The 27201-nt window shown below is 40.2% G+C and overlaps 10 non-coding genes and 1 pseudogene across 10 annotated transcripts; 4 read left to right on the top strand and 7 right to left on the bottom strand.

The window, feature by feature from the left end:
• Positions 1-2730: 2730 nt before the first annotated feature.
• On the bottom strand, positions 2731-2818 carry trnay-gua (transfer RNA tyrosine (anticodon GUA)). Its single transcript is given in 2 exon segments — positions 2731-2766; positions 2782-2818. It is a non-coding gene; the product is annotated as a tRNA-Tyr (tRNA).
• A 749-nt stretch (positions 2819-3567) lies between these two features.
• trnay-gua (transfer RNA tyrosine (anticodon GUA)) lies at positions 3568-3655 on the bottom strand. Its single transcript is given in 2 exon segments — positions 3568-3603; positions 3619-3655. It is a non-coding gene; the product is annotated as a tRNA-Tyr (tRNA).
• Positions 3656-4516: 861 nt separating this feature from the next.
• Positions 4517-4599, bottom strand: trnal-cag (transfer RNA leucine (anticodon CAG)). Its single transcript has one exon. It is a non-coding gene; the product is annotated as a tRNA-Leu (tRNA).
• Positions 4600-6074: 1475 nt separating this feature from the next.
• Positions 6075-6157, bottom strand: trnal-cag (transfer RNA leucine (anticodon CAG)). Its single transcript has one exon. It is a non-coding gene; the product is annotated as a tRNA-Leu (tRNA).
• A 2564-nt stretch (positions 6158-8721) lies between these two features.
• On the top strand, positions 8722-8803 carry trnas-aga (transfer RNA serine (anticodon AGA)). Its single transcript has one exon. It is a non-coding gene; the product is annotated as a tRNA-Ser (tRNA).
• A 5264-nt stretch (positions 8804-14067) lies between these two features.
• Positions 14068-14141, bottom strand: trnan-guu (transfer RNA asparagine (anticodon GUU)). Its single transcript has one exon. It is a non-coding gene; the product is annotated as a tRNA-Asn (tRNA).
• A 1498-nt stretch (positions 14142-15639) lies between these two features.
• Positions 15640-15712, bottom strand: trnar-ccu (transfer RNA arginine (anticodon CCU)). Its single transcript has one exon. It is a non-coding gene; the product is annotated as a tRNA-Arg (tRNA).
• Positions 15713-16720: 1008 nt separating this feature from the next.
• On the top strand, positions 16721-16793 carry trnam-cau (transfer RNA methionine (anticodon CAU)). Its single transcript has one exon. It is a non-coding gene; the product is annotated as a tRNA-Met (tRNA).
• A 3766-nt stretch (positions 16794-20559) lies between these two features.
• On the bottom strand, positions 20560-20680 carry LOC116676796 (uncharacterized; annotated as a pseudogene).
• Positions 20681-21039: 359 nt separating this feature from the next.
• trnam-cau (transfer RNA methionine (anticodon CAU)) lies at positions 21040-21111 on the top strand. The gene has a single exon. It is a non-coding gene; the product is annotated as a tRNA-Met (tRNA).
• Positions 21112-26118: 5007 nt separating this feature from the next.
• Positions 26119-26192, top strand: trnan-guu (transfer RNA asparagine (anticodon GUU)). The gene has a single exon. It is a non-coding gene; the product is annotated as a tRNA-Asn (tRNA).
• Positions 26193-27201: the final 1009 nt, after the last annotated feature.

Here is a 27201-nt window from a genome sequence, read left to right as displayed (position 1 = left end):
ATAGTGTTTAATGTTCTTCTCAATAATGAGGGAAGGCAAAATGTTAACACAGTACAACTTTAATTTCAGGAACAAAGGCCAACAGCCTAAGCTTTCAGCTGTTTCTGCTAGAAGGCCTGAGCAGGTGGAACCAGGACCGGGCTGCACAGTCTCTAGCCACCAAACCATTGCATCTCCTTGTATTTTTTCACAGCCTCCTGCTTCTGGTCCTTTGTTTTTTTTTCATCGAGCAACCTCTGTCTCTCCTCAAGCCCCAGGAATTTTGTTTGCTGTTCCAACACTAGCATACCGTGCCCCCCATATACCGGTTGCCCCTCTTGCTCCATCCGCATCTCCACCTGTCAGTGGTCGCCCTGCCTCTAAGGCAAGGTTTAATAAGAGGAAGGTGGAGTGCGACACTTGCAGGAAGTGTGGACAATTCAGAACCGCAGAAACTGGGCACAGCCAATATCAAGGCACTATCTACTGGCCAAATACAGAAACACTGTCAAAAGAGTTGTGGTTAGATCAGATTAAAAAATCAAATATGTAAATGAATAATGTAAATAGAAAATGTAAATAGTTAGATTTTACTATGCATACAATACTATGATGTATTGTGATTTATATGTTATGTGTGTTTTAATCTTTGTACAGAATTAGTTTGTTGATTCTCTTATTTTCCTCCCTGGTGTAAAAACCTTTGTATAGTCAGTAATTTCTTGTGCTAAACAATATTATTCGTTACCTAAAGACATATTGTTTTGTTGAGATCAATAATGTAATAAAGTTGGCATGTATTATATTACTTGGCTTCATTTCAATATTATTCCAAATTATAGTGTACACACTGCTGAGCATATGACTTGCCTTTATACACCCTACTTCCCTGCAAATGATTACTGTAAGACATACTTGCTTTTAGAGAAAAGAGAACGAAAAATGCTTGGTTTTACCTGTCATACATTGTTTAAAGAAAAAGAAAATTATTTATTACTAAACAATACTTATTATAAAGACTAACTTTTAATATTGACCAAATATAGCACGATTACTAAATGTATGCAGTACTAAAAACAGATATATTGTTCAAAAGTCAATCTAAACGTTATAAATTATTTGTTTCAATTGTTTCCCAACCTTACTAATATCTTATTCCTCCAAAACTTTGTTTAGTAGAACAATAAAGTTGTGGACAGTGTAATTGGATCTTTTGGCACTAGGTGGGGATCCAACCTAAGATTTGGTGCTAGGTGGGGATCGAACCTAAGATCTGGTGCTAGGTGGGGATCAAACCTGTGACCTTTGAATCTACGTTAAACTTCCCTTATTTCCCAGAAACATTCCAATTTCAGCAATTAAATTAAAATCTGACTTAATAGAAACTATAAAACTCTTACACTATGTGTGTAATTTAGCATCTTTCTCATCTTTTCTCTCATTTCTTCTTTTTTCCTCCTTTTTCCTCTTCCTTTTCCTCTTTTTCCTTCTTCCCTCCCTCTTCCCCCTTTTTCCTCTTCTTCCCCCCCCTTACAGACTATTGTTCCCCAGCTTTGGTGCAGCGGAAGCGTGCTGGGCCCATAACCCAGAGGACGATGGATCGAAACCATCCTCTGCTAATTGCTATCTAGTACCACTACGTTCTATAATGCTACTAGTCAGATTACCATAGGAGGTAATATCTGTTGCAGCTCTTTTAAAGACTCTACCATAATACCTGCTGGAGATGTCATGTCCTCATACATGTAAAGCATGAGTTCTACCACTGAGCTAAATCTCCTGAAGATTTTCAGATTTTTTGACTTTTTTCTGAGATAGACTTAGACTTATCTTTATTAATCCTTTTGGGATGACTCCCGCAAGGAAATTGAAATATCACGGAATAAAAGAAGAAACCTGGGTAAAACATGTAATGTTAATGTTGTATATGGCTTCAAAACCTGTAAATGCAACTGTGGTGGCTGGAAATCAAACCTAGGAAAAATGATTGCAATGCTACGGTATAAATCACAGTCGAAAAGTAACACATCTGTTGCCTTTCTGCTGGACAATACAACGTTCACTGCAAACGTGGTAACACAGACTGAAGCAATTCTGGGACATGGATGCACACAAATGGAAAGATAAAGGAGAGAGGAGCTCAGTGTGTCAAAGGAGTCCCCCGGCAGTCTAAAACTATCACAGTGTAATTAAGAAAGACAGAGTAAAGAGAGGAGCCTGGTTGGGCTACAACTCTCCCCTGCTGGATTGAGCTGTACTGCACCGCCTTCCTCTAGTTTTATATTGTATTATGTTTACTCTTAAATGTGATGAGGGTGTCTGCGTAAACTTAAGTACACAAGGTCAGACCAGACGTGAGAATTTTTGCAGCCTACGCTCACGTTCAAATTGATAAATGCCGAACTTTGGGTGGGAATCGACGTACGCCCGTCCTACACCTGTTTTAGCACATTTCATAAATGAGGGCCCATGTCAACACAATAAAGATTTCTTGAAGAATGGTTTGTCTTTTATAGTTCTAGTTTTTTTCCAATTCTTCTGGTCACACTTACTCTCTCTGGTTGCACTATTTCACATCTTTTGTCTGTAGTTCTCTATTCTGTCAGGGCTTAACTCTATCTCCCCCACCTCTTTTTTTATTCTTGTTATGTCTTGGCAAGAAGCAATATGCTTTTGGGTCATCCGTCCATCTCTTCATCCGAATCAGAAATTCTTTATTGATCCGCAAACATAAAATCTGGAAAAAAATGCTCCTTCAAGCCGGATTTGAACCAGCGACCTAAGGATTTCAATTTTATGCCTCTACAGTCCTCCGCTCTACCAACTGAGCTATCGAAGGGAGCTAATGAATGCCTTAGCATTTCTTGATTTTTCTCTACAGAAAACAATTAAACTTTCACCGGAGACTAAACTTTGATTCAGTTTGCAGCCTTCAGTCTTTATTCTATATACAGAGTCTTAATTCCAGCCAAATTCCTCCCTTGCTGTAACAAGAAACTTCTACAGTTTGGCGTCACAAACAGGATTTCAAGGAGGAATCAGAAAGGGACTCCACCGGTGACTGATGAGGGCATGCATCCAGGGATCTGATGATCACCTGCCTCTAAACTTCGCCAAACATCTTTGAGAGAGAGAGGGTCAGAAAGCTCCCCTGATTCCACTCTGAAATCCAAAGACAAGGAAGCAATTTCAAACAGCGGGGGTAAGTTAAAGTTTCAATTCTGTTGGATAAATTATTTAAATTGGACATTGAGACGGTTTGTGAGACAAATATTGACTGTGATTTAACTGAGGGATTCGGTGAAAGTTATCTTTTGTTTTGTAAAACTTTGGGTTGTGTACAAAACAGGAGAAAAGAGAAGGTATTTTTTTTTCCAATTCTTCTGGTCACACTTGGCACTATTTCACAACTTATGTCTTAAGTTCTCTATTCTGTCAGGGTTTAACTCTGTCTACCCAACATCTTCTTTTTTTTTTCTTGTTATGTCTCGGCAAGAAGTTATTATGCTTGTGGGTCGTCTGTCCATCTCTACATCAGAATCAGAAATACTTTATTTATCTGTGAAGTGAAACTCTTGAAAAGAGGGTTCCTTCGAGCCGGATTTGAACCAGCGACCTAAGGATTTCCACTTTATGCCACTACAGTCCTCCGCTCTACCAACTGAGCTATCGAAGGGCAACCACATGTATTAAAGCACTTCCTATTCTTGTGAATGTGATGACACAGGACCCCCCTGGAGGGAATTTCTTCAAATTTTGCAAAAACATTCACAATAACTTGTAAATCAATGATGAGATTTTGGGGGTCAAAGGTTCAATGTCAAGGTGACTGCGTCTTCATGTCTGTCCATCCGATTCTTGTGAATGCAAAATCTCTGAACCTCTAGAGGGAATCACTTTTTTTTTGGTATACATAACCACTAGGAGTCGCGGATGAACTTATTTCGATTTTGGAAGTCAAAGGTCAAGGTTACTGTTTCATCACATCTCCAGAACTGTACATGTATTTCTCCTGAACTGGTGTATTTGCTTATTGTAAAGCTGCAGTGGCCTAATGGATAAGGCACTGGTCTCCTAATCCAGGGATCATGGGTTCAAGTACCATCTTGGGTGATTTTCAGCAGAGTGGCGCAGCGGAAGCGTGCTGGACCCATAACCCAGAGGTCGATTGATCGAAACCATCCTCTGCTAATCTCCTTTGCTGTTGACACAATGGTAGACACTCTAAAAGGGTGATGCAGCCAGACAGCACCGTGAAAAGTAATGTTCTTGAGGAAAATCATGTTCTGGCAGTTTATTTTGACAAATCGACATCCACTACCCTCAAGTCATGCTGTCTTTCCAGTGATGTGATTGGCAAGTGGTTGGGCTGTATACAGGTTTTAATCATATCCATCGGTTTAAAGATGCTCTCAAAACGCTGTACTTGCAATCGCGTTTCTCGTGCACATTCATGTCCTCTTAAATACAAAGAACTGCTAAGTTCTTTATTCCCAATATCAACTCTCGGACATTAGTTCCAAATGAAAACAATTGTTGTCAGAAGTGGGATTTGAACCCACGCCTCCAGAGGAGACTGCGACCTGAACGCAGCGCCTTAGACCGCTCGGCCATCCTGACTGATTCAACAAATTTCCAGTATTTAGTATATAGTTATGATATAGTTTATAGTTTATAGATATAGTTTCTCAGTCATCCATGTCATAGTTAACAAGGGAAGGTTTCTCAACTGTCAGCCCAATATTTGGGCGTTCATGGAGACATGGAAGAAAGTCACCAGGGTGGCAATGTGTTTGACAATGGCAATACATTGCACGGGATGTGAAGACAATGTGCAATACAGGCCAAATCCTATGGTGGGAATCAAGATCTACCAATGTTTCTGTCAACAATGTCCACCTGAATCCAGAAATGTCCCTGCCAGATGGGAAATAGACTGACAATTGGGTCAACATTGTGCAATTATCTTCAAAATGTCCAACTGAGTCCACAGATATACCTTCCAGATGGGAAATAAACTGATAACTGTCTTTATGGTCTAAATGTGTCAAATATTGCCGTACAATGCCCACATTGAGTCCAGATGTGTCCCTTTTGGTTCTTGATCTATGCTATTACCCCAAAAGTTCACAACTAGGCCAAGGGCAACTGGACTTGGTAAAATGTTCTCTGCAGATTTTTTGTCCCTTATACAAGAGACTTCTTTAGTTGTTGTTTTTACACAGAAAGGGTTGGACACAGTGCCCACTCACCCACCCATATCTGACAATTGAAAGCTGTGGGGAAAGGGGGTTCCAAAGCTAATAGACCATCAACAAGCAATTCTGATGCACTATACTGGCCCATTCAGGATGAACACTGTATACTCTGACTGCAGCAACACAAGTTCAAATTTCAGTGATACCTAATTTTTATGGTGATTACGAGACTGAATGCAAAGTGTGTATCCCCCATGTTTCTCAAAGCCTATCACTTCCAGTCAATACTGTCAAATTTGGAGCTCCTTCCAATTACATTAACAACCAGGTGACTCCTCAACATGACCCCACCAACGTACTGTTTACAGTCTAAATGACCAAGGAGAATAACCCTGTTAGCTTACTTTAAACTAGATGTGAAAAGTTGAAAGGTTGATCTTTTTCACCTATACTGTGACTTAGAAACAGGTTCCACTGAGACTTGAACTTAGACCGCTGGATTCACAGTGCAGAGTGCTACCCATTACACCATTGAACCTTTAAAAGTGTTGCAAGGGTTTGCTAGGCAGTTTCTTTCATAATATCCACATGTGTGGTATTAAAGGCACACAACAATCACAACAATTATTGGCCAACTTAAGTCATTTAGTTAGCTAAGCGTTCAGAGGATGTGGGAAAAAGCAAGTCAAGAACAGGTTTTAAAGGACTTGCCACAGACAGTGAAGACAGCAGTAGATATGTCTACTGTGTACAAACACATGGTAACTTTACATCTGTTGACAATAAAGATGCCCACAAAACCCTGTAGTGGCCATTGAGTTTCTTGCGCACATTCATGTCCTCTTAAATACATAGAACTGCTTTATTCCCAATATCATGTCTCAGAAAAACAGTAGATGTCAGAAGTGGGATTTGAACCCACGCCTCCAGTGGAGACTGCGACCTGAACGCAGCGCCTTGGACCGCTCGGCCATCCTGACTGATCCAACAAATACTTTGTAGGACCTGTCTCAAAAATTATAATATAGTAAATTAAACATGTCACGATACAGTAGGTTCTCAGTCATCCATGTCATAGTTAACAAGGGAAGGTTTCTCAACTGTCAGCCCAAATATATGGGCGTTCATGGAGACATGGAAGAAAGTCACCAGGGTGGCAATCTGTTATAGTACCACTGTATGCATGTGTACCTGCATGCATTTCAAAATGTAGGCCAAGAAAAAAAAGAAACAGAGCCATATTCAAACAAAAAAAGAATTTTACAGCAGAAAGCCCCATTTTAAGGACACACAGCAGACCTACAATGAAATTGTAATTGCACTGCTTTGAAAATAGTAAGAACCTTCTTCATCACAAACCTGACGGTGCAGTACTTGATCCACATGGATCCACTTGCTGTCCCTCTGGCTGTTCCTCTCTCTGTCCCATTTATGTTTTCTTCTCCTCACTCTCTTCTTCATTCTCCTCACCCTCTTCTTCATCTTCCTCACCCTCTGGAATATCCCTCTCTGTGTCAGAGCCCTCACTTTCATCACACGCCCTCTCTCCAAACTCCCAGAACTCCTCTGGCTCTCCCTCTTCCTGCTCTCCAGTCCCTTGATTTGTTTCTCTCACTGCTGTTTTTCTCACTTTTTGTTTACTAGGGCTCTATACCGCTTCCTCGTTTCATGATAAATATTAGAAGAAGAAAAAACGTAGGGGTATGCATTACATTTCCCTCCCTACTCAACCTGGGCATAAAGCCTGTCGATTACTTTACACAAACGTAGTTATTTGTTAACGCAATGCAACAGCAAAGACGGATGAAGTTACGTGTTGAAAGTACTGACTTCCCGTACTCAAGTAGAAGTAGACTTAATTGTGTTAACAAATACTCTGGTAAAAGTAGAAGTACTGATTTAACTTCTTTACTCAAATACAAGTAACAAAGTACAGGCTTGGAAATTTACTTAAAGTATGAAAGTAAAAGTAGCCTTGCTGATGTTACTAGAGAGCACGCTGAGAAACTTCAGTGGACATTGAGAAAAGGCAAGGCAAGGCAAGGCAGCTTTATTTGTAGAGCACATTTGAGCAACAGGGCAATTCAAAGTGCTTTACACAAAATCAGTTAAACAGATAAAACACTAGTAAAAACAGTTAAAAATCATAAGCATTAAAAACCGGTAAAACTCATGAATAGACAGTTAAAAAAAATAGACACATAAAACACAAGAATAAAAGTTACAGTGCAGCATAAGAAATTTAAAGAAATGAGCAGTCATTTAAAGAAAGGCAGCATCAAAAAGGAAGGTCTTCAGCCTTGATTTAAAAGAACTGAGAGTAGCAGCGGATCTACAGGTTTCTGGGAGTTTATTCCAGATATGAGGAGCATAGAAACTGAAAGCTGCTTTACCCTGTTTAGTTCTGACTCTGGGGACAGAAAGTAGACCTGTCCCAGATGACCTGAGAGGTCTGGGGGGGTCATAGTGTAGTAGCAGATCAGAAATATATTTTGGTCCTAAACCGTTAAGTGATTTATAAACTAGCAAGAGTACTTTGAAATCAATTCTTTGAGACACAGGAAGCCAGTGTAAAGACTTCAGAACTGGAGTGATGTGATCCAGTCTCTTGGTCTTAGTGAGGACCTGAGCAGCAGCGTTCTGAATCAGCTGTAGCTGTCTGATTGATTTTTTAGGGAGACCTGTAAAGACCCCGTTACAGTAGTCAAGTCTACTGAAGATAAAGGCATGGACAAGTTTTTCCAAATCCTGTTGACACATAAGTCCTTTAACCCTTGATATATTCTTAAGGTGATAGTAGGCTGACTTTGTTATTGTCTTAATGTGGCTGTTAAAGTTCAGGTCTGAGTCCATGACTACACCAAGATTTCTGGCTTTGTCTGTTGTTTTAACATTGTTGTTTGAAGCTGAGCGCAGACAGCAAAAGGCTCTTTATTCTTTATTCTTTATTTGCCATTGCCTACATTTTAAATGTCTGTCTGCCAATAGGTCTAAAACATATATAAACATATAGCTTATTTCTTGTGACAGAGACTGGGACTCCAGGTTAATAAGATTCTGACCGAGTAGCAAGACATGAATTCAAGTGGGATTTTGTGAGAAGTCTGTGTATGTTCCCATCCAATTAGATTCAATTTGGTATTGATGATCAAAATAATAACTAACTCCTGTGAAATTATTTGAAACTTAATGAGGACTAGATTAGGATTTAAAAAGATTTAAAGCTGAATCTGGTTTTCAATTTGGCCCAGGTGTGTCTGTTAAAACACCAACGGAGACAACTTCTCTCTGTTGATGCTTTATTACAATCAAGCATCAGGATAAAGATGGGGGGGGGGGGGTTAGCTCTGCTAAGGCTGTGTGTGTGGTAATAAATAAATAAATAACATTGTAAAGGCTACCATACACAATGTATAGGAATCTTACAGTGACGAAAATAAGTATATGAACACCCTGCTATTTTGCAAGTGCAGCTTAGGCATTATATGGTGTGTTGAGGTGCTACATGAACATTTCTGCAAACAGTCCTAGCAGGGCTCATCATGTTGTTGTGGCCGAGTGGTTAAGGCGATGGACTAGAAATCCATTGGGGTCTCCCCGCGCAGGTTCGAATCCTGCCGACAACGAGCGCTGTCTTTTAAGAGTGGTACCAAACCAATGACACATCAGAGTATACCAAATCGCAGATGTGCCTTCATAAACAATATTGTCTTATTTCATAGGTACTGGAAGCAACCAGTCTCCACCAATGTATTTCTTATCAATCTGTGTTACAAGATTTGCAGTGAACGTTGTATTGTCCAGCAGAAAGGCAACAGGTGTGTTACTTTTCGACTATGATTTATACCATAGCATTGCAAGCATTTTGCCCAGGTTTGATTTCAAGCCACCGCATATTTCAATTTCCTTGCGGGAGTCATCCCAAAAGGATTAATAAAGATAAGTCTAAGTCTATCTCAGAAAAAAGTCAAAAGAATTTCAAAATCTTCAGGGGATGTAGCTCAGTGGTAGAGCTCATGCTTTACATGTATGAGGACCTGGCATCTCCAGCAGGTATTATGGTAGAGTCTTTAAAAGAGCTGCAGAAGATATTACCTCCTGTGATAATCTGACTGGTAGACAGCACAACAAGCACTTTAAACGTACATGTTTTACAGTTTCTATTTACAGTATTTATTACCTGTAGTGTAGTATATTTACTGTATTACACTCCAGTTTTTATGGGTGTTACAGCGGGAATAAAAGGTATGAGCACTGTAGTTTCTTTTTTTATGGATGAAATAATCTCAACATGCCATTAAGTTTACTCTTCAGCAGGTGGAGACATTTCACTTCAGACACTTGCAACATCAGATGCTTTGTTAAACATCAACAGACTGGAAATAGACTTGATACTGATACAAAGCACAGGAATTAGAAGAGGATGGTTTCAATCCCTCAACCTCTGGGTTATGGGCCCAGCACGCTTCAGTGTCTGTGATTGACATTTTGAGGGGAGATTTGGGACCCTGTGGCAACCAAGGTTCCAACAGCTTACGGGTAGTAAAGTTAAACATTTGGTAGACCTTGCAACTATCTTTTATTTGAGCTCCCTTATTACTCACACATTGATTATTCACATGTAAGACTTGTGATTGGCTGGTGTTTTTAAAAAAAGGGCATTGTGAGTACAGCTATAAACATCAGTAAGGAGTCAACCAAGTTGCCTCTTATCATTTTAGTTTGGACACCCAGCGAGGCTTACAATGTAAAGAGAGGAGCCTGGTCGGGCTAGAACTCTCCCCTGCTGGATCGGGCTGTACTGCACCGCCTAATGAAAATATACACCCTTGACATATGGATAGTCCTAATATTAATATACAGGCTTATATTGCAATCTCGTCACCCTACATGTAGGTGTACCTATATTAAATAAACACACGGTAGCAAAGTTTATGCAGTGGTTTTTTAATTTTACCTGTGTTTTTTTCTGTGAGGGACAACTCTGTCCGGCTTATTTATGTAGCATCGAAGCTAGCATTAGCTAACTAGCAGCCAGCCTGCTTCCAAACAAATACTTTTTAATTATCTCAACACTTTTTAACAGTCAAACTGAAACACTGGCGGTGAGCTCCAGGTCCTGCAGCTGCAGACGGACATGGATAGCTTCAGACCCGCTCACCACTAGTGTTGGTGGATTAGCAAGCTAGCGTTAGCAAACTAACCCCGCTTATAAATGAATACTGTTGCGAATTCCACTTGGAGGGTCCAAACGTCGGGACTCAAGTAGCTAAGGAATCACTCTAGCTTTGATTATGTATACCAAAACGATTTATTAATAAAAACAGAGCAATGCATTCCGGACAATCAATACGTGCACGGGTCTCAATGGAACATGACTAGCTCAGAGGTTTCACAAAAAGGCCCCGTAACAGTGGCGTACCTTGCTATTTATATCACTTCTCTTAAGGAGCTCTATTGGTTAAAAGCATCACAAGGCGGGTCATATCGTCTTAGAAACTGTATTTCTATTGGCTGGGTGGGCGCGACTTCCTGTTTACATTCTTCGGCAATTGACTGTGTGCGTGCGTATTTGGGGTCTTTCCTGTGGAGGACCCTTTTGTTCGCCTCCATTGTGAGTGAACACGTGGCTTTCTGGCCTTACTGCATCCGGTTCCCTTGAGAATGTAATGTTTGCCAACAGGGTGTCGCCCCCTCCTGGATGCCAAGCAACAGTACATTTTCTCCTTCATTCAATGTCTGATATGAGTTTTGTTTCATTAACTTATGCATAAGTTCATTCACAGTGTCTAAACATGATAACAATACCTGAGTACAATTTCTCACAATACATAATAGGTTGTGGTCGACTAGCGAGGCCAGCTTGTCAGTTTGATAAACTGACCAGACCTGCATGCCTCTTGTTTCTTTGGGCTAGTTGTATTAGCTTTAGCCTGGCTGGTAGCAGCTTTCTGCTTTTTTCTTTAAGCTAACTATATAAGCTTTAGCCTGGCTGGTAGCAGCTTTCTGCTTGTTTCTTTAAGCTAACTATATTAGCTTTAGCTTGGCTGATAGCAGCTTTCTGCGGTGGGAAATGGCCGGGAGACGTTGTGATTATGTTGCATTAATCAGGGGGTTTAGTTTGTATTTGAGGAGAACATAAAACCCCAACTACTGTAGCGTCACTCACTACCCATCAAATACTATGACATCACTGTGTCAGAGGCAGCTGTTGCCAACGGTAGGCTACTTTTCTACACACGGAGAGCCTCACTTCCCATACCAAACCCCGTCGGACTAACGTCACATACACACGTTGCCCACATGGCTACCTGTCTTAAAGGGGAATGGTCGGATGGTAATAATCATGTAAAGGAGAAACGGTGAAAGGTTACTTTTCTATCAAGCAGCAAAAAAGTATTAACAACAACATCGTAACGTCCTGCAATGTGACTTTTGCGCATGCGCACATCGCGATGTCGATGCTAAAACACAATATTGTTCAGCCCTAACTGACGGTATACTTCAGTAAGCTAGTTTGCCACTTTTATCTTGGGTAATGCCACATGTAAGTATATCTTAGTTTATTTAGATACCCAACATAGGTTATACTACGTACACTGTATAACAATACATTACGTGTTTCTTTATTTCATCTTACATTTTTGCTAGCCTGTTGTGTAGTTATATTGTTTTTACAATTATCTTTGTTTAATATCTGTGACTCGTTACTATCTAAGTAACTGGTCATTGTGTTTTCTCCCAGTTTCACCCTTTGTTACTCAAATAAACGTGTTACAATGATCCCAGTCGCCAGTGCTTGATGGTGGAAGGTGTTTAGCTGCTGGTCAGATTGCACAGCGTTACGGCCGTGCAGGACAATACGTATTTCATGGTAAGTATTTCCAGGTAATCTCTGCACCTCTAATCTCTGCACCTCTGTTATTCTAATATTACCATGTAATAAAATTGAAACAGGCAGTTTTGCATTTTCCACCACTGATTCATGGTTTTTATTTCAGAAACTACCGGAAGCATTTCCAGGTAATCACTACACCTCTGTTTTTGTATTATTACCATGTAATTAAATCGAAACAGGCAGTTTTGCATTTTGCACCACTGCCTTCTAAATCTCTAACCATGCGCCATTTCTTGCCTAAAACAATATAACCAACAATATGTTAAATTAAATTTGATCGATGTAACTCCCTGATGGTCTAATGGCTAGGATTTGGCGCCCTCACCGCCGCGGCCGGGGTTCAATTCCCGGTCAGGGAATGGTCAGGACTTGACAGATACAGATTTAAAAGAGTAAGTTTTTGGTTGATTTGTCAAATTCTTCCTCATTAGTTTAACGTTTTAAAGAGTACCATTTCCGACAGTGGATGTATCCATTTGTCATCATTGATTGGTCGTAAACACTTCATCTGCCTCCATCTCAATAACAATTCTTTTCATTTTTTCAAGCAGTAACTAAACCCCTAACCAACATTTTTAACTGAAAACCAATGTATGTGAGAGTCAAGTAATGTTATTGTTGGATTCAGGTCCAAATTTTGACATTTTAGTGCAATGCAAAGGTGCATAACAGATTTTTTTTCTACATACCTGGAGCGATGCAAAGCAGGGGTGGCCGACTAGTCAAGGAACAGCAAGAGACTTGGTATTTAAGACTACAAACTGACTATGTGACAGATGTGTAATCTGTCATGTCCTGCCTTCTGAAGCTCTAGCCAGGCGCCATTCCTCGCCTAAAACAATATGAGTCATTCCAGTAAGTGAAAAGAAAACTCACATCTACAAAGAGAAATTTGAAAGATGTGACTCCCTGATGGTCTAGTGGCTAGGATTCGGTGCTCTCACCGCAGCGGCCCGGGTTTGATTCCCGGTCAGGGAATGGTCAGAACTTGAGAGACTCAGGTTTGATGTTTGAAAGAATAAGATCCTGGACTTGATTTTGATCTGTCAAATTGTTCCTCATTAGTTTAAATGAACTGACAACATCAGTTATATGACTTACAGTTCTCAAAGACGCACACAATCTCAACTGGTTATCCTTTAGACAGCTAGTCTCTTTTTCTTTTCTCTCACTTTTTGTCTCTGTCTGGCCTTATGTATTTGCTTGTATTACATCAAGTGACCTGCATACCAATGACCGTAAAGATTAATATGTACAGTACATGGTTTTCAGAACTGTACCTTCAGATATAGGTAAGGCCACTTGGGTTATCTTTGGGCTGCTCTATATTCACCTGCAGAATGATAAACCGTAGAGTTGGCTTACTCCAGGTTATTTAAGCAACAAACGTCCAGAACTACAGACCAATACAACAACAGGCTTACATGAACTGACAACATAAGTTATATGACTTACAGTTCTCAAAGACGCACACGATCTCAACTGGTTATCCTTTAGACAGCTAGTCTCTTTTTCTTTTCTCTCACTTTTGTCTCCGTGTGCCGTGCGCGCCTGCTCGTGGTGTGAGGCGCGTGTCCGCGCTATTCTCCGACATGGACTCCAAATCACACCTGATAGACGACCTTTAGCACAAAACTAAAGTAACAAGCCAATTTTGTAAAATGTAGGGAGTAGAAAGTACCGATTTTGTGGTAAAATGTAAGGAGTAAAAGTAAAAAGTCGCCAAAAAAATAAAGAGTAAAGTAAAAATATCCGCAAAATCTACTTGAGTACAGCAATGAAGTGTTTGTACTTCGTTATTTTGTTAACAAAGTATTTGTACTTCGTTACTTCCCATCTCTGATGACTGTAAAGATTAATATGTACATGGTTTCCAGAACTGTATCTTCTGATAGACATAACGCCACTTGGGTTATCTTCAGGCTGCTCTATGGTCTCCTGAAGAAGGATAAATCCCAGAGTTGGCTCACTCCAGGTTATTTAAGCAATAAACGTCCCTGGGTGGACTTGAACCACCATCCTTTCGGTTAACAGCCGACTGCGCTGACCTATTGCGCCACAGAGACTGCATATGTATGATGTTTTTTTTATTTCTGATTCTGATGTAGAGATGGACAAACGACTCAAAAGCATAATACTTCTTGCCGTGACATAACAAGAAACAGTAAAAAAAAAAGAGGTCAGCGAGATAGAGTTCAAGACCCTTTTTTCAGGACACCCAAACTTTGTCGCTCAATATGGCAGGAATTCTATGCATCCAGGGCCAAATGTTTTACCATTTCATCCACTACGGGCCCCTAAGGAACTTTACATGTGTTGACAATAAAGATGCTCACAAAACGCTGCACTTGGAATTGCGTTTCTCATGCACATTCATGTCCTCTTAAATACAAAGAACTGCTAAGTTCTTTATTCCCAATATCAACTCTTAGACATTAGTTCTAAATGAAAATACTAGTTGTCAGAAGTAGGATTTGAACCCACACCTCCAGTGGAGACTGCGACATGAGCGCAGCGCCTTGGACCGCTCGGCCATCCTGACTGATCCAACAGATCTTCAGTAGGACCTGTCTCAAAAATTATTATATAGTAAATTAAACATGTCATGATATCATGACATGTCTGACGGGGCGCTACCTATACCATCCAAAGACTGAGACTGCAGCAATATGTTCAATGCCCGTATATGTTTAATGTATTCATATTTTCGTTATTTTCACAATGTTTATTCTTCTCATCGGGTAGGATTGCATTTTTCTTAGGCGGCATATTCCCCTGGGCCTGGTGGTATCTGGCTGCACCAGAGCACCTGGGATGTCAGGCTTTAAATCCCCACCTCTGAAAAGTGCCGCTTCTTAGCCGGATTATGTCTGGCCATGTCATAAATAATAGAGGCGAGGCCTCAAAACTGAGAATGTATTGGGGCGTTATATTTAAATTACAATCGTTTCTAGCCGCTGCATTTATCAATGTACGATCATTCTTACGCTCTGATTGGTGTGATACGAACGTTTCATGAATCTCACGTGAAGCCTGTCGTACGTTAGGTTAATAAATGAGGGCCATTAGCTCTAAGGATGTGCTTCAATACATAACTGAAGTGGACACTCTAATGAGTAGCACAATGGTGCAATCTGTTTACCTTGTCATAAGCTAAAGCCTTTTCCCAAGCTAAAAGAAAACAAGGCGCTCTTCTGCAAAAGCACACCTGGGAGTGCTTGAGAGTTCTTTGAGGTGCAGCATGATTTTAGGTGTGTTTTAGGTGTGTTAAGGTGTGAGCCCAAATAGTCGTCGAACGACAAAGACAAGACAGCGATCAGGTGATAGAACCGGGGTATTGATGTCCCAGCCATGCAACCGATGGATATGATCAAAACCTCTGAACAGCCGAACCACATCACTGGAAAGTCAGCATTACTACAGGATCCTGGACATCTGTCATCAACTTTTCCAGCAGTTATATCGTCTCACCATGGAAATCAGAGTTAGCAGAGGATGGTTTCAATCCCTGAACCTCTGGGTCAGAGGCCGAGGACACTTCCATTGCGCCAATCAGCTGAAATTCACCCCAGGTGCGACTTGAACCCACAATCCCTGGCTTAGGAGGCCAGTGCCTTATCCATTAGGCCACTGGGGCTTTACATCACCAAAGCATCCCCATCACTAGTTCAGGAGAAATACATATACAGTTCAGGAGACGTAATGAAACAGTAACCTTGACCTTTGACCTCCAAAATTGAAATCAGTTCATCCGCAACTCCTAGTCGTTATGTATGCCAAATTTAAAGTGCTTCCCTCTAGGCGTTCAGAGATATTGCATTCACAAGAATCGGATGGCCAGACATGAGGACACAGTCACCTTGACATTGAACCTTTGACCTCCAAAATCTCATCAATTGATTTGCGAGTTCAGGTGAATGTTTTTGCAAACTTTGAAGGAACACAAACATGGGCGTTGTGATAAGATGGTGCTGTCTATTGTTGTTTCTGAAACAATACCTTCCGAAGTTGAATAGCTATTGCGTACCCGGTAATATTAGAGTAGAGCTCTCGTTGGCACTGTAGGCGGACAATTTAGAAAATTAAGTTACTTTAAACTTTAAACTGTTACATCTCCTCTGAATCACCATCTGCAAATTTCCAAGCCTCGTTGGCATGCCGACCACCATCTACAGGAGGTAAATCTCTGGCTAGCTATGCAGGAGTACCTCATACCTTTTACCAGGTTCAGGTGGTTAATAGTTATGGTCAAATGAAGCTTCATTAAGCTTTCTGAACAATGTTCTTCATTTTCTGAACTTATTCACTCAGTAGTGTTTTATTATTGGTTGTGCATCTGTGATTGCCCTAGAGGTGCTCTCAGTCCAGCACCTCTCCCGCTCATCTTTGTTAGTTTTACACTGTCCAGCATAAATCGCAGACACCATACCTCACACTCATCCATGCATACACCAGGCATACATGTATACAACCTTTGCACACAGTCTTTTGTCTCCCCTTTTCATGGGGTCATTACAAAGCATCTAGTGTTGATCTTAGCCTTTGTGTGAGAACATAGGTCTCCACATACATTGTTTTTATTAAGATTGACGACCAAATTGTTAGTTTTTCACAGATTTTCCCAACCATTGCAATGTCTTTTGTTGCCTTGTTGGCGCAGTAGGCAGCGCGTCAGTCTCATAATCTGAAGGTCGTGAGTTCAACCCTCACACGGGGCAGGTGTTTTAAAAAAACTAAAAAACACTACTGCTGCTAAAAATACAGTGACAGGTGGTTGAACACAAGCACATGAGTGAAATTTGTCATTCTTTGGTTATTTCTGAGATTGATACAATGAAAGGAATTATTTAAGAGTGGTAGCAAACCAATGAAAAGGGTTATAGACCATAAATGGTATGTCCTTGGACATACTATCCAAGCAAGGAGATGAGTACAGAGATTTGGGTGCTAGCAAGATGGATATGGGTTGCCCATTGTTCATTTAGACTTACCAGCAACATTGTTTTGATACAAACCTGCTTGAAAAACAGCCACAATTCTTTTTAAAGACTTGTGCATGGAACACACATGATATGATAGTGTCTGAAGTGTTCAGGCATGTCTAATGGACAACTCCTCTAGCAGAATGTGCAACTCTACGCCTGAGCAGGGACTAGACCCATAGACCGTCAGATTAAAAGTCTGATGCTCTACCGACTGAGCTACCCAGGCTTCAAAACTGATTTGCTGTGGAAAAAACAATCTGCTGAACTACAGATTAAAGTGCAAGTAAATGAAGACCATTAAGCTGTTGCCATGATCACAGTCTTCTGGACAGCAGGAGGGTAGACCATAATTTGCACATTGCACAAATGTTATTGCACAAACTGGTTGAAAATTAGCTAAATTGGACAAAACGGTTAAAAAGCTCAAAGTCACAACTCATCATGGCCACTAGCAGACTGTGAACATCCAACCAACCTGCATGACAGATCACGATAGCGAGCACTTCATACATATCCCAGAATCAAGCTGTTGCCTTACCAGGGACTTGAGCTGTGGTATTCCTCTTTGCTGAAAACGTTGAGAACCTGATGCAATTTTACGGCTTCAGACAAAAAAACTTAATTGCTGGTGGGTGCAATAAAACAACTCTCCCTCTTGATCAGCTTCCTCTTGACGGGAAAAATCCACCAGATGACTTGCCATCCAAGCAGGGAGATCAGCACAGAGATTTGGGTGCTAACAAGATGGATGTAGGTTGGCCATTGTTCATTTAGAGATAGCACCCGCATTGTTATGATGCAAACCTGCATAAAAAACAGTCACATTTCTTTTTAAAGACTTGTGCATGTTACTTAAATGATACAGTGTCTGAAAGTGTTAAGGATTGCCAAAGTGTACAATTTATCATGGCAGCAAGCAAAATGTGGAACTGTACGCCTGAACAGGGACTTGAACTCTGGACCCTCAGAATAAAAGTCTGATGCTTTACCGACTCAGCTACCCACACTTCTAAAAAAAGAGGGCTGTGGGATTAAGAAGTGCCGTTATTGCTTCCTAAACCCAACCGTCCCATTGTTGTCCCACGTGTCATGGTTAAAACAAATATGCCCGTTTCGTGCAAGGGCTAATCCCGAATATTAGTAAAGGAAAGTTGCATTAGCCGGGAATCGGACCCGGGTCTCCCGCGTGGAATTCTACCACTGAACCACCAATGCTCGACGTGCTTTAAATTGCACCACTGGAAAAAATCAGTCTGCATGGCCACATTATGTTTTCACAAGTGTCAGCAAAAAGGTAATTTTATCCATTTTCCACCAAACACGGATCAGTGTCTTGGGCTGCCTAGTGCACCAACAACCAAAATGGAGCTAACATGCATGACTGAAATCTGAAGGTTAACATCACCAGAAATTAGCTGTTTGCCTTCACACAAACATGCCCTTTTTGTGCAAGGACTAATTCCGAATAGTAGTAAAGCAAAGCTGTATTGGTCAGGAATCAGAGCAGGGTCTCCTGAATCTTAGCACTGAATCACCAATGCTTGATTGGGTCTAAATTGTACCACTGAAAACGATCAGTCAGCATGGCCACATTATGTTTTCACAAGTCTCAGCAAAAAGAAATAATTCCGAAAAGTAGAGATTTATCTACCAGCTGCTAATTATTTACCAAGGCTACATCGACACTACTACATCTGCCAAAGTAGTTTGGATATGAGGCCTAACCATAGCAAAATATATGCATTTTTTAGAAAGTAATAGTGGGGATCAGGTCTGCCTCCTGAACCCAAACTGGAACCTGGATCCACAGGAGAGGAGTTTAATAGCTCAACGTTCTGGCTCCCATTCTACTTTTGAAGACTTTAGGATCCACAAATAACCCTGCATTCTGGGAGCGCAGTGCTCTGGTGGAGTAATAAGGTACTCTGAGCTCTTTAAGATAAGATGGTGCCTGAACATGAAGAGCTTTGTAGGTGAGAAGAAGGATTTTAAATTCTATTCTGGATTTTACAGGAAGCCAGTGCAGAGAAGCTAAAACAGGAGAGATGTGATCTCTTTTCCTGGTTCCTGTCAGAACACGTGTTGCAGCATTCTGGATCAGCTGAAGAGTCTTTATGGACTTTTTCGAGCAGCCTGACAATAAAGAATTGCAGTAATCCAGCTTAAAGTAACAAATGCATGGACTAGTTTTTCTGCATCAATTTTAGACAGGATATTCCTGAATTCCTGAATGTGATGACTACTGCACTATGGAAACTTTGGTAGGCCTGGCCATGATTTCACGTTGGGAATATTTTTCCGTGTAGGTTTAGAGTTCAACTCAGCAGAGTTTAAATGTGCGAAGTCAACATGAATAAAGAAATGTTTTTCCACCCTGTTTCAAACAGGGGATCTTTTGCGTGTGAGGCGAACCACTACACTACAGTAACTGATGAAAAATGATTTTTTGGCATGTTCTTGGGGAAATGCACCATTCATATTTTATTGTAAACTTGTAAAATGCTGTTAGACATGTTCATTTTTGACACATAGAGATTTTAAACTGAATTCAGTCACAGATGCTTTGTCATGGATTTGAGTGACAGCAAATATATAGTAAACCTGAATATATTTACATGTATTCATTGTGTCATGAATGCTGGAATAGTGCCACCTGTGGATTGATGTGCCAAAAATAGAGGTTGGGCTTTCCTCGTTAGTATAATGGACAGTATCTCCGCCTGTCACGCTGAACATTGGGGTTTGATTCCCTGACGGGGAGATTTTTCTACCAGCTTAGGCCTCGAGGAAGTCCCAGCAAACACGTTGGACTACTCATGAAGGGAAAGCGGTCCTTGGCTCAGGCTGTGTTCAGCATGGGAGGAGAAATCCTGACCTTAAATGGGAATATTGTTGAGCAATGTGCACAACTCCTGGACATGAACAACACGTCTCAAGTTGCATCAGGAGGAGGGTGAGTGTCAAGTATGGGCAACTTAGACTTCCTTTTATGTAAACAGTTGAAGGCTCGCCAAAAGCCAGCCCACGCACTGGACTCACTGGTTCCCGCTCCTGCACAACTGAAATGAGATTTGTTAAAACATACACTTCTTATTCTCAACGTGAAAAAGTTTTTAAAAACATCTGGATAAAAGCATAGGTTGATTGCAGGGTAAAAGACCCAGGTACCATAAGATCAGAGGGTAAGGTCTTCAATCTTCTGAGGTATGATCCCATCCAGAACCGTGTCATAGCTGCAGTCTTAGGATTTTCGTGGCTACTGTTATGTGGCTACTGTTATGTGTATAGCTGTAAATCTGCTCCCTAAAAACAATAACAGGTCCGACACTCCTTTCCCTCCTTTCTCCTTTGGCTTCTACATCACTCTTCTTTGCACTCGTTCCCACTTGGACCTCAATAGGAAATAAAAGATGGCCCGTTCCAGGTCTAAAATCTCTTTTCTGGGTGGGATAAAATAGAGCTGATGGGTAAAAGGAAAGGTAAGGTAAAGCAGGTAAGCAAAAGCTAGTACAAAAGTCTCGACCAAACAGCAAAGCTCACCAAAAACAGGGCGTTCCCCTCCAAGGAAGTCTTTAGTAAAAGGCAAAAGATTTGTGTGTTGTGAAGAGAAACCAGAGTGAGTACAGCCGTCTGCTCGAGAGCAGCAGAAAACCCTAGTGGACCCAGTCCAAACCATCGCGGTAAGCCTCACTGGGTGTACAAACTAAAATGATAAGAGGCTACTTGGTAGATTCCTTACTGATGTTTATATCTGTACTCACAATGCCCTTTTTTTTAAAACACCAGCCAATCACAAGTGTTACATGTGAATAATCAATGTGTGATTAATCAGGGAGCTCACATAAAAGATAGTTGCAAGGTCTACCAAATGTTTAACTTTACAAGCCGTAAGATGTTGGAACCTTGGTTGCCACTGGTTCCCAAATCTCCCCTCAAAATGTCAATAACAGATTTTCCAGCCACTGACTGATAGTAGCAGAGCAGAGTGGCGCAGCGGAAGCGTGCTGGGCCCATAACCCAGAGGTCGATGGATCGAAACCATCCTCTGCTACTTCCTATGCTTCGTACCAGCAGGAAACATATTTCCAGCCTGTTGATGTTTAACAAAGCATCTGTTGCTGCAAGTGTCTGAAGTGAAATGTCTCCACTTGCTGAAGAGTAAACTTAATGGCATGTTGAGATTATTTCATCTGTAAAAAAAGAAACTACAGTGCTCAGTGTAATACAGTAAATATACTATACCTATAAATCAAACCTGGGCAAAATGCTTGCACTGCTACGATGTAAATAAAAAAAAAAAGTAACACACCTGTTGCTTTTCTGCTGCTTTCTGCTCTGTTGATAAACTTTTAATTGGTTAGTATTAGTTACCAGACATGGGCAAAGCACAAATCGTAGTGCACTGCCTGTGTCTGTGGATCCTCATGGAGGCAGCTTGATTGATTGATATGGTCCCATATTTGTGCCATAACAAAGATCTAATGTTTCATCAAATCGGGTTGGGCGAGTAACCTTTTTGGCTAATCTTGACAAATAAAGCAAGTAACCACACAATGAAAACTACTGCAATGGCTGGGAATCAAACCCAGGTAAACTGCTTGGAAGGCAGCTATGCTCACCACTATGCCACCATCGCAGGATAACACAACGTTCACTGAAAATCTTGTAACACATCTGGGCATTGAGACTCAAAATGTGCTCTATCACTGAGCTGCAGCCCCTTAAGATTTTCAGATTTTTTTAACATTTTGGTGAGATCACTGAATAAGAGATGAAACCTGGGTGGAATATGTCATGTTAATGTTGTACATGGCTTCAAAACCTGGTAGTGGCTGGAAATCAAACCATGGCAAAATGCTTGCACTGCTATTGTATAAATCAAAGTTAAAAAGTAACATCACTCAAACTGTGATGGCTGGGAATCCAACACCGGTCAACTGTTTGGAAGGTAGCTACGCTGACAACTATACCACCATCACTGGGCATCTCACTATTCACTGCAAATCATGCATTACATCTGATCATTAAGAGGTATTTTTATATTAATTACCATGAACACAAGGAAATTGCCTTTGAATGCTTTTCTCTTTCAGGGCTTTTGCAGCCTGGACAGTAACACTTGATGGAGATGCCAGGGTTTGAACCCAGGCCCTCATACATGCAAAGCATGCGCTCTATCACTGAGCTACATCCCCTTAATGTGTTCAGACTTTTTACTTTTTTTTCTGAGACCATTGAATAACAGAAGAAACCTGGGTGAAATATGTAATATTTATGTTGCAAATGGTTTCAAAACATGGCGGTGGCTGGATATTGAACCTTGGCAAAATGTTAGCACTTCTATGGTACAAATCTAGTCAAAAAGTAACACATCTGTTGCCTTTCTGCTGCACAATACAACACTTACTGCAAATCTTGTAACACATCTGGGCATTGAGAAATGCATTGGTGGAGACGGGTGGCTTCCAGTACCTATGAGATAATACAATATTGTTCATGAAGCCACAAACTATGTAGGGTGTTGTTTTAAGGCCCCGGATCCCTAACAGGGGGTATACCTCCTTCAATGTTCAGTTAGTTTTCTGATCGGTTAAGATTTCTATGGGGACCAGAGAAATCATGATTGTACTTTTGTTTTTGAACATATTTTGTTTTTGTTTTTGAACATATTTTAAAGAGTGGTTTTATATCTGTGCTGCAAATTTTGACAAATTGTTTTGATCACTTGAGGTATGACCAGAAGAATTGAGCAGGTGGCACCTTGTACGGCAGCCCTGGCCACAGTGTATGAATGTGTGTGAATGGTGAATGTTTCCTGTAGATGTAAAAGCGCTTTGAGCAGTTGTTAAGACTGGAAAAGTGCTATATAAATACAGCACATTTACATTTACCATGACAACACCATTAATCTGAAGCTTGATGCTGTCATGTAAATAGTTTTCTAATCAGCAATAAATATAACAATTTTTGATCAACCCATATCAATTGCATGCTTAAATAACATACCGGTTAAAGCCCCGCACATTTCAAGAGAACACGACCCACTTCCAGGTTAAATCTGACCCCTTCCGGTTTAGGCCCCGCCTCGTCCGAGTACGGATCCGGATACAGATAATTCATGTGGTAAACAGATACAGATACAGATAATGCTGTACTCGCTCATCCCTAATAAACACCGTTCTAGGTAACTGCTTCTGTCAGGCTCCACGTCATCTATTCTTCAAGGAAATGGTGTGGAGTCATAACAAACCCAGTTGTCTCCCATCAAGGAGAAACACACAGATGACAGATACAGAAGTTATTACTCTAAGAGGCATTGGAGATCTTATTATGAATAATTAATATGAAACTCATTGGTTAAATGTAATTTTCCCATTACACCTCTCAGATCTGGCAGGTTCATAATCATTTGGCTGCTGGCTTTTCCTCCTCTTCCTCATCCCAGTCAGTCGCCGTAGTTCTAGTGCCAGGCTGAGACTTCGCTCCCCAGTGTGACGTCATCGCCGAATTGACTTAATAAACCAGCGAATACTAAAAATTACCAAAAACTAACTTTTAACATTATTTGGAGACATTTAAAAAAATGATATATATACATATCTTGAGTGCTTTTTGTACCCAATAATCAACAGTGGTGGTTAACCCACAACATTCTGAGACCAATTAATGCAAAGAAAGGACTGGAGCATTTCTTGGAGAGAATAAGTAGGCTGACACTGAAGTATTGAGACAACAGTGACTGAAAATCTAATTCAATCTACATATCGGTCTTCTTAAAGATCTAAATAGATTTTCTCACCTCAGAGTCATCTGGAGCACGTAACGATTAGCTTCTGTCCCTCTGAACCCTGAGTGACAATCACTCTGCAGTGAATGAGATGCAGTTCCCCCCCCCAGTCTAACCAAGACTATACTTTCAGGTATCATTTCTAGAGTTTCTGACCTCTGCACGCCGCTCCGCAGATGGCTCCTGTGCGCGTCCTGTTCGACGGCCCGCACGTGACTGCGCGCGCCCGATCGACCAGGTGGATTGAATCAGGCAATCAGACGTGTTACAAATACGCGCATCAGTCATTTGACTGGTGTGCATTGGACTAAGACGGCAGAAGCAGACACTGTGAGGATATGGGATTTCGATTGTGACGGGCTATCGGTAAGCTTACATGGACTCTTATTTGGTTGTTTATGTTTGGTGTTTGATAGGTTAGGGTATTGTTGTGGGTGAAAAGGTTATCACTGTGTCAAATCTAAGTACCTTTTTGTATAGGTAAAGGAAAAAGGAACTAGGTTTACTACTGTACATTTGTTAGTTAAGACATGCTCTGTTTGTTAGTTAATACTGCACCCGATATTGGTGTATTCTTCTTCTTTATAGAGCTGTGTAGATTGAATTATTACTTTATGTTATCACTATTATTACTTCAACTTCTGATATGCAACTACTTATGTACTTATATGCAACCACTTATGTACTCATAGGTTAAACACTTTATCCTCATTGGTTAAAATACCTATTTAATTGTTTTCATTTCTTTTGTGTATAAAGGTTTTTTACCTTCTGCTATACCTGCCTGGTACCTGATGAACTGGTCAGAATTAAAATATACCTTGAGTAAAATCCAAAGTCTGGTCCTTCAAGTGTGGACACCTCACAGCCCAAAGAAACACTTGACAGTTACATCTACTTTCTTGACTTTGTCATGCCTTATGTCCTGTATAAAAATGTAAACTGAGTTAAGCCATAACTCCTCTTTATTTCTACCTTTGCTTTTCCTACTTTGACATGTCAAAAATGTGCATTGTTTGTAAGCCCATCTCTACACATCCATGTTCCACTCCCACAGGTGTTTCCACTTAACTAATCAGACTGTGTGGCCTTTACAAGCTCAGCTTGATTGACATGTATTAAAGGGTTGGAACGGTACACTGAAGTCCCGGTGGACGGGATGGCGTGTTGTAACGAGGTTTGAGTACATACAGCAAATACTTGAAGCCAGGTTACTCTACGAGTGGATACGGGGCATTGAAGGTGACGTGGAAATCCTGATTGATTCAGTGATTTTTTTGGCCCTATTTGTATTTGGATCTAAAGGCTTGTTAACCACTGTAGGGTGAAGACGTTGGACAGTTTTTTTTGTCTCGTTCCAGTGATTGGCATGTCTGGGTGATGGCGTTGGATATGCGTTAGCATGTTGGATGTATTTCCACTCACGTACCAACTACGCCGACCCACAGTCCTCGTTTTATCCACCACTTTCTCACCTGTACTACTGGAACTGACTGGGAAACCAAAGTTTCCCCGTGGGTCGCCACCACTCGCCGTAGGAGAGGCTGCTCTTCCTTAGTGCTGCTGGCTCTGACTCATATGAAGGGAAACATGGGGCAAAAGGTGAGAGCTTGCAGAACAAAAAAATCTGAACTTATATGTTTAAACTTGCACTTGTAAAAATAAAATTTGCACTTGCAAAAATAATCACACACGTGTGATCTTAATTTGATGTCACACAATGAAAAAACACACGAGAGCTTGTAAAAAAAAATCTGAATTTGTAATTTGCACTTGTAGAAAATATTCACACACCAGCATTCTGAACGTGAAGTCACAGAAAAAATATTCACAAATGTGTAGATTGATCATTTCTAGTTATTGCCAATCTTGAAGTATTTGTCTTGTCCATGGTGGACAATGTTACTTGAAAAAGGTTAGGCTTACCTCATTAACCTCCACCAGGGAAATTGACGACAATCCCCCATCATCCTCCACCTCTGCCTCTACCACAGAGGATGTGTCAGCTGGATTTAGGAGTTCCTCAAAGTGCTCCTTACACCGCTCTATTACCTCCTCAGTTGAGGTCAACCACATCCCATCCTTACTGTACACAGCTTGGATGATTCCTCGCTTCCCTCTCCTGAGGTGGCGAACAGCTTTCCAGAAGCACCTTGGTGCTGACCGAAAGTCCTTCTCCATATCTTCTCTGAACGTCTCCCTTCTAATATAAATATATCAAAAACAAAATAATAAAACAATAGGCAAACAATAAAATATCAGAGAGGCTCAGTCTCTGTGGCGCAATAGGTCAGCGCAGTTGGCTGTTAACCAAAAGGATGGTGGTTCAAGTCCACCCAGGGACGGTTGTTGCTTAATTTCTTCTATTATTTATATCTTCTTCTAGTATTTGCGTTAATCAAAAAAGAAAGTTTATGTGTATATGTATTAATATAATAGAATGTTGATGTGTTTGTCCATTAATCTAAAACGAAGTTGATGTCATAATGAACGATGATATAATGAAAGTTGATGTGTATATGTATTAATGAAAATGAAAGTTGATGTGTATACGCAAAAAGTTTGTGTATATGCATTAATCTAAAACAAATGTTGATGTGTATATGCATTAATATAAAAGAAAGTTGATGTCATAATGAATTATGATGATGACATAATGAATAGTGATGATCACATAATGAATGGTGATGATGAATCAAAAAGAAAGTTGATGTGTATATACATTTTTTTTAAAGAAAGTTGATGTGTATATGCATAAATCTAAAAGAAAATTGATGTTTATGCATAATTCAAAAAGAAAGTTAATGTGTATATTTATTAATGAAAATGACAGTTGATGTGTATATTCATTAATCTAAAAGAAAGTTGATGTGTATAAGCATTAATAAAAAAGAAATTAGATGTGTATATGCATTAATATAAAAGAAAGTTGATGTGTATATGCATTTATTAAAAAGAAAGTTGATGTCATAATGAATAGTGATGATGACATAATGAATGGTGAAGATAAATCAAAAAGAAAGATGATTTGTATATGCATTAATCTAAAAGAAAGTTGATGTGTATATGCATTTATTAAAAAGAAAGTTGATGTCATAATGAATAGTGATGATGACATAATGAATGGTGAAGATAAATCAAAAAGAAAGATGATTTGTATATGCATTAATATAAAAGAAAGTTGTTGAGTATATGCATTTATTAAAAAGAAAGTTGATGTCATAATGAATAGTGATGATGACATAATGAATGGTGAAGATAAATCAAAAGAAAGATGATTTGTATATGCATTAATATAAAAGAAAGTTGTTGAGTATATGCATAAATCAAAAACAAAGTTTATATGTATGTTTA

Source organism: Etheostoma spectabile, unplaced genomic scaffold, assembly GCF_008692095.1.
Source record: "Etheostoma spectabile isolate EspeVRDwgs_2016 unplaced genomic scaffold, UIUC_Espe_1.0 scaffold00003766, whole genome shotgun sequence".
NCBI lineage: Eukaryota > Metazoa > Chordata > Actinopteri > Perciformes > Percidae > Etheostoma > Etheostoma spectabile.
This window is presented reverse-complemented; position numbering and strand designations above follow the sequence as displayed.